Here is a 10,725-nt window from a genome sequence, read left to right on the forward strand (position 1 = left end):
AAGGGTAATGTCTCATATATACGTATGGCTGAATAAACGTGAACATTTTGCCACTTCGAACACCAGGAGATAAGACCAGGGAATGAGAGACGTGTCTGGAGTGCGCGTGAAAGAGGAATGATTAGGGTGACCAACTGGCATGGGTGAATATTCAGGATGGTCGGTGTGAAAATTCAGGACAACGGGTCAAATGTCAGTATAAAAATTCAGGACAGAAGGTCAAAATTCATGACAAAAATTTGGGACAAAAGGTACGTTTTACAGACAAACAGGAGGTCGCGCAATAGTATATGAGTAAGTAAATTGACAACCAAAATAAGTACAAGTCAAAAAAAGTTCATATTCGATTGAGACAATCGTGTACTTCACGGTTTATCAGTGTGCGCACAGTTTTGAGCAACCGTGCAGTTGTTTTTGTGGGAATTCATTTGATCATCATCTATTTTATGTAATTGTTTTCTCTCTATTCTTTAAATTCATATTTCATTTTCTTTTCATATTTCCCTATTCCATATTCCCATTATTTTTATTGTTCCTTTTTTCGTTTGATCATCCTCTTGTCCTTCCTTTATTGTTAAATCTGTCTTATATCTCATACTCAGTTTCTTCCTTCGTTTTCTCACTCCATTTGTGTCATACGTCATTTTTATTTACCATTTTAATAATTTATCTTTCTCTCCCCACTTTTGCCAACTTCGGCATCCTTTGGGCCCCTCCCCACGGCTGCATCACGGTGATTATTCTTGTTTTTGTTTATTAGGTTCTTATCCTGTCTTGTGCTGACCTGGGAGCCATGGATTAAAGTTAGGAAGGGTGATGAAACACTTTTATCTGACGCAATACATTTATATAATTTCCATCACCACTAGTACCTGGGTAACGTTGGGGACACGTGTGTTGTGGCTTCCTTGCACTACTAGTAGCATGAAACTGTACTGCGATGTATGACTGGGCCATGAAAAGTGAATTTTCTTGTTTTTATTATTGTTAGGTCTGATGATTTTATAAAAATTATATTTATAATAGTCTCAATTATAGGGTCTTTCTCGCCATTGGTCTCTTGTTATGTCATTTATATAGTCTTCTGTCCACTACAGCATACAACATGAGGCAGTGGGTCAGCCCACTTCAGTCATTGGCTAACTTATCTGTGACTGACAGCATTCTGCTCTTTCACAGGGAGCACATGCACAGACAAAGTAGTTATCCTCAGTGCCAGGGACTACTTTGAGTGCTTTTTAAAACCAAAAATGATTTTCCCTTTTAGGCAATTTTTGAAATTCGTTTTGGCCTGGCAGGTCCCTCAGCAATAATGTTTTAGAGAAGTCATGAGAAAACAAAAGAAGCATTGAAAAAGTTAAAAGACTGGCAGCCAACTCCAGATCTTTTGACTTGCTCAAAGCTTGTTTATTTTGTTGTTGTTTATTTTGTTCACAGCACACATGTGGATCATTTTATTTAAAATGTAATGATATTCATACACACTTTTTAAGTGACAACCCCCGCTCCGGTTCTGGATGCCCGACATCAAAGACTTGTTCCAGGGGTTCAAGATGGTGGAATCCGAACAGCGTGTAAAGTACAGTAGGGCTCCCCCGATGATCCGATTAAACCAGATCTGATACATAAAGCTGAGGAGATTCCTATCCCCATCTTTGCAAGCCTAAATAATCTTTCTTTGTCCACTGCAGCGGTGCCTGCTGGGTGGAAACATGGTAAAGTCATCCAGCTTTTATAAAAGATCTATTCTCGACCCTCCCTGCCTGATAGTGATAGACTCATTTCTCTCCTTCCCTTTCTGTGGAAAGTGGAAGAGAAACATCTGAACAGTCTCCTGGTGGATTTCTTAGAAAAGCATCAGCTGCTGGACCCTTTGCAGAAAGGCTTCAGACTTGTCCATAGCACCGAATCTGCCCTTCTTAAAGTGACAGAGGCCCTTCGACAAAATATCGATGAAAGAGAGTCCGCAACTCTTATTCTGGTGGAGTTGAGCGCTGCCTTTTTTATAGGGTGTCCCATGAGGTGCTCCCTATGATCTTTTGTGTTAGTCGGTGTTATTTTTGGGAGGATATGCAATGGCGATACCGCTGATTCCCCTTTGTGATAGGTTTACATGATGTCAATCATGTTCTGTCTTCCTGTGAATGGCTTTGAAATTTCGCACCTGCTTCACAGTGGGCCGGGTTCTGCCGGTGCTTAGCATCGCCATTTCTTTAAAGCAGGTGCAGAGATGGGTCCCTTCCGGGCTCTCCATTTTTACCTTCAGGGTGGGAGAAAAAGCTTAACTCTGCAATATAGTACCACCCTCATTGCTTTTGATGTAACTTCAAAGAGACTCATTTTTCAGTTTTATATAGCGCAAACGTGGAGCACACAACGAGCACCAGCTACATTACACAAACACATATTCATGTTTTGAATCACAGGGTGTTTAGCCGACCTGAGGCTCGAACCTGTTTTCTCGGCTCGAAAGACGCTAGCTCTAGCCTTAGCCACAAGCTCACACACAAGAATAGAAGAATTTTCAATATGATATACAACAAAGTAATAGTTGTTCCTTATTTATCTTAAGCAGTTTACAACCATTGACAAAGCCAATAGTTCTGGCTTGTCGTAGGTGTAATGTTACTTGTGTTATATATCTGGATGAATGGACAGAAGCAGCATAAACCAGTGGACAGCACACTATGCTAAGTACAGATTTTTAGCTTAAGTGTTCTAAGTCACGTCTGTAACTACATAGGCTACGCCACTATGGGAGACCCCAGTTTTTTCATCCCTCTGAAAGCCCTTCCTGTCTCCCAGTAGCACTTCATGGGCCAGCAAAGGAAAATTGAGAGAGCTCCAAACGAAGGTGGCCATCTTGGAGCCGACCCAACCCAACCTCAATGGATTATTTTCATATATTTCTAGTTTATTTTTTGCTCTGAAAACACAACAGCATTGTGAAAAAAAATGAATTTATTTTACATTATTAATATGAATGCAGTCTGTGCAGATGTGAAATAAACAAAATTCTGAATATGTGTAAAATACCATAATTGCAACGAAGAATGGAAAGAGAGGGCAGGACAGCCCAAGACTCTTCTGCCCAATTACATATACAAAAAACCCAGAGGCTATCTAGTTTAATTGTCACACCTGCTCAACAGTTTGTTAGGGCGGATGGGCTTACTGTGTTTACAGGAAGCGCTTTGATGGCATTAAATACCATCCTATTGAGGTGAGGGATCTTAGGATGCTAGAAATCTCTCTCAAAGGGCCATTTATCAGAATTTATTGTGGGTTCCTTGGAGAGATATTAAAAACAAAGCAATGGGATAGATGGGATAATTATTGCTCAGCTATCCTGTAGGTCGACATGTTTCAGGCTCTCTGTGGCTCCTCAGAGGTCCAGGGCTTTCTTCAGGACCGTGATCCCCATTGATTTAGAGAACTCTCATTCATCCATGCTTACACAAACACAATAAGGCCTAGTGAACATCACAGTGGATGTTTTGTTTCTGGTGTAAAGTTCCTGTAAAATATAAGCAGGACAAGAAATACGGACATGAATAACAGCCTATGCACGTAGAGAAGTTGTCTTAACTCTATTGCATATGAAAACCTCTGTCTTAAGAGTATAATAGGAATTAGTAGACTATAATATAAAATAACATCACAGATGTTGCCCACTGCAAACTGTGGAGCCTAACTCTGTACTGCTTCTCGTGAACCCCCCTAAACGTGGGGTACACTCGGGCAGATTTTCTTAACCCAAGGACAGTTTACTTATCACTGCCTTTTGGAGAAAAGGAATACAGGCAGGTGTCTCATTCTTTTCTATTATGAGTTAGACTCATGTAGATTATGGGGCATATTAACAAGGAGCTGCAATAATTATCGCAAAGCGCTCTTAGCTCTGTTTGATATATCGCCGGCTATCGCAGCATTTCATCGCCAAGATATTGCATTATTATCAACGCTTATCTCCAAGGCGATAACTAATGCAGCGATAGCGGCGAAATGCGGGGTGTTATCGCTGGAAATCCAGCGATAACACTGCAGCGATAGGGAATTCATTGTTGATACGCCATGGTGGTTGTAGTCTGACAATCCACCTCCCTTTATACATATAGCTAAGTCTGAAATTTAGCAGACGTTAGCTTACGGCGATAACCGCGGTTAGCACAGCTTTTTATATCGCTATGGGTGTCAGGGTCCGGCTTGTAAAAACCGCAATGTGCGGTTAGCGACTTTTTCACTGTTGTTTTCTGAGGGAACGCCTTCTTTGCATCTCATTAGAGATGCGATGCGAGGCGTTAGTGAAACGGCGACTGACACAAGGAAACACACGCTGATGCCTATTAGCGTGTCCTTGCTAATACTGAGGTAATTCAATCGCCGCTTTTTGTCCAAAAACGTCAGTTAAAGCGGCGATGTTGGCCTTGATAATATGCCCCTTAGAGTGTTGTGGGTCACACAACTCTGTCATCGGTATTCTTATCTAGAAGGGATATTTGCAGTTTTGTGGACCATTGATCTGATCTCTGAAAGCAGTGGACACACACAGTAAGTGGCACTTATAATAATTAGTCATTTATTATGTACAATCTGCACACACACTCTGAATGTAAATGATCAGAATCTTGTATCATGCATCCCTACTAGTAATTGGTCTAAACCCTCACCAACTTTACACCTATATGATCTCCAGCCTCCCACTTATGGAACAGTTTTCACGATTAGCTGCTTATTTAACTATGTTATACCAACCCATGTATTATCCTTGAATACATCAAAGAATGCCCGATCTCAGCTCTCCGGTATTCTCAAGGAAGCAATCAATCTTCGTGTCTGCCCCTCTTTAATTCTTGGGTCTCTTTCTCCCCAGTGATTGTCTGTGGAGGGAGGCGGGTTGCGTGTGCAGCTCCTTGCAACCACATTACTATGTGAACAAAGCCTCAGTTACAGAGATGCCCAAAAGGCAGGCAATTGTATAAAAACAAGCTTCCTTCCACATTAGCTCTACTGAACATAGCTTCCTAAACATCAGAATGGAAGCTTTTATTTTTGAGTCATTTCTGCTTCTTTTGTTATCGCCACTAATGCCAATTTATTTATAAAACAATGTGCATACTCTAAAGGATAAGTACGGTCATGTCTACCATGCAATTAGGCCGCATTTGTATGTAACATGCATGTCCCCAAAAAAGCCCTGAAATTACATCAAGCTGAGGTCATAGAAATTAAAAATAAGAATAAATGTATTTATTCATGCATTTAGCTTGGAGTCACCTCAAAGCTGAGAGGGGCAGAAGCAGGCAGAAGGATAACTCTTGAGGAGCAACAGAATGAACAGCCAAGATATAGGACTCAATTCATGTGATCACAGTATATACAATGGAAAAGCCATGTTCATGACGAGAATGGCCATGTGTCATCAGCTGTGTGACTGAGTGTCAGGTCCAGTTGTAGGTGTCTGCCAGACATGATATGCTCTTAGGTTTCGAGTGGTGTAAAAAAAAGACTGAGAGTCAGTACTGCGCTTTTAGTCAAATGTAGGAGGGGGGTGGGTTCAGGCCTCTGTTGGACTTGGGGGCCTTTGTTGGTTCCTAAGTGTCTAAAGTGCTTTTCTCAGAGAATTAATTGTGTGCATGAAGCAATTTACCCCCAAATGCTTTCGTAATCTGGCTCATTATTGGCAACCGGGATTTGGATAGCTGACGTCAGGCTTATGACAAGTTAGAATTGATGTAAGACCTAGCAGAGGTATCCATGGAGCTGCCCATGCAACAATTGTGGAAAAGCCGAGTATTTGACATGCAATCTTTCTTTTACAAGGAGCCATTTTAGCATTTTGATGGTAGACCTGTTATGATCTTAGCATTTTAGGTAGAAAATGAGCTGGACTGACTGGTTCCGGACTCCTGAGAGTTTGAAAATGTCCTTTTCTGGGAGCTCTGTGTTAATGGTCTTTCAGTAGCCTAATTGGGAAATAACCATAGCTAGAATCAGGCACTTTTATGAGAAATGGGCATCACTGGAATTACACGGTTTTTTCATGCATCATTCATGACTGAATGGATTTGGGTTTGAAGAGGAAGCTGATGTCACACAGCACTCCTACTCTGCATGTCAGTTTAGTCTGGGAAGATTAGTGGTGTGGGTGGACAATATCTAGCAAAATGTTCCTGAAATCTGTGCCTCCCGTCATGTGCTGGCTTCTACATCCCGATCATTTGGACGCAGACCTGCCCCTTATGCAGGTTTATAGTGACACTGTAGGAGAACGAGACACTGGCATGTAAACCCTCCAACTGTTCGTAAATTCATGTAGCCTAAAATTCAAACACAAAGTTAAAGTCAACCTTCAATACAATGTTACTTCCTTTTACTATCAGGGGCTGAGGTGAGATTTTCTCATAACTGTGTTTTGACCTAACCAGAGTGAGTTTATTGAGGCGGTGGGGATACCCTCCTCTCAAATTATTAAACCTGTACTGAAACATAGAATATCCCATCTCCAGGCTCTTCAGCAACACACATTGGGGGATATTCTCAAGAATGTGTGTTAATTATCGCAAAATTATCTTAATGCAGCTTTGCACATCACAGGAGCGATCGCTGAGAAAAGACTGCAACATGCTACTGCCGATCCGGATACTCCTAGATTCCTGAGTCTAAGGATCAGAGTATTATGGTTAACAGTATCAAAAGCGGCACTGAGATCAAGGAGGATAATTGCCGCTGTGCCCCCTTGATCTAGAATCCTTCTTGCTTCCTCTGTCACTGCAAGAAGGGCAGTCTCAGTACCAAGCTGGGGACGAAACCCAGTCTGGGAAGGGTGAAGGAGATTATTAGACTCCAGAAAGGCTACAAGCATGGTATTTATGTGTCTCTCCAGAATCTTACTCACCCAGGGCAGAAGGCAAATGGGACGGTAGTTAGCCAAGTTGGCCTGATCCAGATTAGATTTTTTAAGAAGGGCCTCAACCATCGCACATTTCCAGGCCAATGGCAGTTCCCCTGTAGAGATAGAGGAATTCACCAGGTCAAGAATCGCAGGACGAATAGTCTCTGCGACCAAAGAGAGACCCTGGGTGGGGGCGGGGTCTATGGGAGAGCCCGATTTGATATTCATCATAATTAGCTCCAATGAAGCAAGATCCAGCAGGGGATTGTGTGCTAGTAGGATTTGCGGTCCTACAATCGGCTCTGAAAGGGAAGTCTAGAGATTAATGGACTAAGGAGGTGAAAAAGTGAGATATATATCCTGAATTTTCTGTTGAAAAAACTCTGCCATATTATTACAGTCTGTAAGGACATCATCTAGCAGAGGAGGTTTCTGCGGCAGTTTGATTAAAGTTTTAGCGATTTAAAAAATTTCTTTGGGAGAGTTCGCAGCTTGAGTGACTTTGATTTCAGACTTGTAGGATCTAATAGAATCCCTATATTCTATTTTGCTAAGAGCTGAATAATTCACTCTCCATCTCCTTTCAAGCCTTCTGCAGCGTTGTTTAAGTTCCCTCAATTTAGGAGTGAACCAAGGGGCATTTTTCAGTCTGTAAGTTATATGGGAGGATTTCTTAGGGAGTACTATATCCAAGGAACCTTGGATCCAAGAGTTAAATGTTTCAATAGCATTGGCTAAATTAATGTTAAGGTCATGGGTAAGTCTAGTGGTTTCTAGAGCCAAGTTCCATTGATCAACAGGAAGCCTTCACCAGTTCCGCTCTCGGACCGGAATTATATTGGGGGGGCATACGGGTCCAGGAATAGGGATCAGGAGGTGGTCAGTCCAAGGAAGAGGGACGGGGGGTCCTACCATGAGTTCGCTACAATTGCTAAAAACTAGATCCAATAGATGACCTTTATTGTGAGTGGGTTTCAACACTTTCTCCGTAAGCTGGAGTGCTAAAAGATTCTCAGTCAGTTCTTCAGTCAAATTATCAGCAGGATCATCTAGGTGTACGTTAAGGTCACCAAGCACCGTGAAATTGGCTGGTCCCAGGGCTAAGTCAGCAATTGTGGTAGGGAATGTTTCAAAGAAGTGTCTAGAACTGCCAGGAGGGCGATATACTAGGAGGACGGAAAAGGTGCTGGTAGGAGAGGCCTCTACGAAGAAAGCCAATCTTTCACAATCTGTTACGGGGTCTGCAATAATACGACAGTTAAAAATCTTTTTAAATATAATGGCTATACCCCAGCTTCTACCGGTCTTATGATCGGACCGACTTATGGAGTAGTCGGGAGGAAGGGTTTGCGCAAGAATGGGCTCAGGTTCATTATGTAGCCACGTGTCTGTTAAAAAAGGACGTTGGGCTGTAAATCGTTCAACAACATCGAAAGTTCTGTGGAGTGCTTAGTGAAAGATCTGCGATTAAGGGAAAACATCTTTAGAGTGGAAGGGCAGTCAGTGTTTTCTAAAATTTTAGTGGGGGACGAGAATGCAAAGTCACAATAGGAACATTGCACATTACCAATCATCGCGTTCATGAAATGCCGGCATGCTTCCATGATGTCTGTCCGAAGCTCATGGAGGTGTAATGGACTGCTGCACGCATCCGCTGGGCGTCGGGTAAAGCATCCGGTTATATAGAGGAGGAGCGCGAATGCTAGAGCGCTAACCTCCTTTGGACCGGAAGTCGCCTTTCCTCCCTCCACACAATCGGGACGACACCCGTGGTGGACCGGGAGGGGCAGCCAGGAAGAGAACAACGGAAGACACGGCGCAAATCAGTGCAAAAAGGTGCCAATAAAGTGCATACACATAAAACAAAGTTAAATGACGTTTTTAAAAGACAGCGCTAAATCAGGTTAAAATAGTTTACATTTGCTTAAAACAGGAAAGAACAGAGCTTCTGCCTTGCCTATACGCGTCTGCTGCGCGTCTGGTAAAGCATCAGGTTATATAGAGGAGGAGCCTGAATGCTAGAGCGCTAATCTCCCTTGGACCGGAAGTCGCCTTTCCTCCCTCCACACAATCAGGACAACACCCGTGGTGGACCGGGGAGGGGCAGCCAGGAAGAGAACAAAGGAAGACACGGCACAAATCAGTGCAAAAAGGTGCCAATAAAGTGCATACACATAAAACAAAGGTAAATGACGTTTTTAAAAAAAAAACAGCGCTAAATCAGGGTAAAATAGTTTGCATTTGCTTAAAACAGGAAAGAACAGAGCCTCTGCCTTGCCTATACGCGTCCGACGCGCGTCGGGTAAAGCATCCGGTTATATAGAGGAGGAGCGCGAATGCTAGAGTGCTAACCTCCCTTGGACCGGAAGTCGCCTTTCCTCCCTCCACGCAATCGGAATGACACCGGTGGATGACATGGAGGAAATGGCGACCACAGTCATTGGGATACGGTGCCAGGAGTTGGGGGTCCGGACACTGCTCAACATGACCTGACACAACATCAACAGGGTGAGTATCGACTAGGGACTGGGGGGATGGGGGGAGATGGGCACAATGGCATACATGCACAAGTGAATAAAGTACACTGCACACCCACTATTACTCTGGATCATGTCCCTGATCCCCTTGGCACACTGCAGCACACATACAAACAGCAAGTAGGACCCCGTCCACTATGGGCAAAAAGGAGAACCTCGCCACACACCACCAATCTCACAACCAACCCATGCACATGTGTCAAAACCAGCAACGCTGCATGTCTGTGAGCCACACTGACAATGCAAGTGACACTGCATGACAAATAGCATGGCTGCTGTCCAATTATCATGACATGGTGCACGCCACGACGAGGGGCGTGGCTTGGTCGCCGATGAGGACGGTCACGTGAGCCAAGAGCTCCGTGCCGACCTCTCCGCTTATCCTGCACGGAGAGCCGAGCAGTCTCTTCTGTGACCCTGGGAGGGTTCCTCTAGCTGCGGGAGCCTGCACAGCATGGAATTGGGTGCTTTAATTCTGCCTGAGACCGAGCCGAGCAGCGAAATGAAGAGGAGGAAGACCCGGCCTGCATGGAAAGAAAATGGCGCCCGACTCCATGGCTCGAGTTTTAGGGAGTGCCGGAGGGGAGGCGTAGTTTGGAGCCCTAGAGGGACGAGGGCTCTCCCCCCTTACGAGCGGTGAGTTCCGGATGCCTGCAGCGAGATCCTGGGCCCCCCGTGCACCGTGAGGAGAGTGAGGTGGTTGCCAGTATCGCGGCCCCGGGGGGGTCCTAGGAGTGTCTGGCTGCAATGTCACAGTGAGTTACTGGCAGAAGAGGAGCGGGGAGGACTGCGCCTTGCCAGGCGTATTGTTGGAGAAGACGGGCAGGGGTCCCGACACCGATGGCCTGTGAGCGCCGGTCGTGCTTACATCGGGGGTGAGACGGGCCTCTGTGCTTGGCCGTAACGGGCGGACTCAGCCACTATCTGTTTGTTGGGCTGCGAGAGGGAACCTGCCTACGGCGAGGCCCTGTTCTACCCCGAGATCTGAGGCGGGAGCCTCTAGCGGGATCTTGGCCCCCCCCTGAGTGGTGCAAGGAGGGAGCGGTCTCCTGACGGTGTGGCCCGGGAGGGGGATATTGGAGACACCCGGCCGCCAAAGCGAAGTGCACCGCTGGCTGCAGAGAGACGGGGAGGACTATACAGTGCCAGGGGAGTTACCAGAGAGGACATGTGGAGACCCTGTCTCCGGCGGCCCGCGAGCAACTCCTGCACTAGCGGTGGGGGTAAGATGGGCTCCCACTCTTGACTGTCGCGGGCGGAGTTAGCTGCTGCCTACTTACTGGACCGCGAGTG

The sequence above is a fragment of the Triturus cristatus genome, chromosome 3_1, assembly GCF_964204655.1.
Source record: "Triturus cristatus chromosome 3_1, aTriCri1.1, whole genome shotgun sequence".
NCBI classification, from domain to species: domain Eukaryota; kingdom Metazoa; phylum Chordata; class Amphibia; order Caudata; family Salamandridae; genus Triturus; species Triturus cristatus.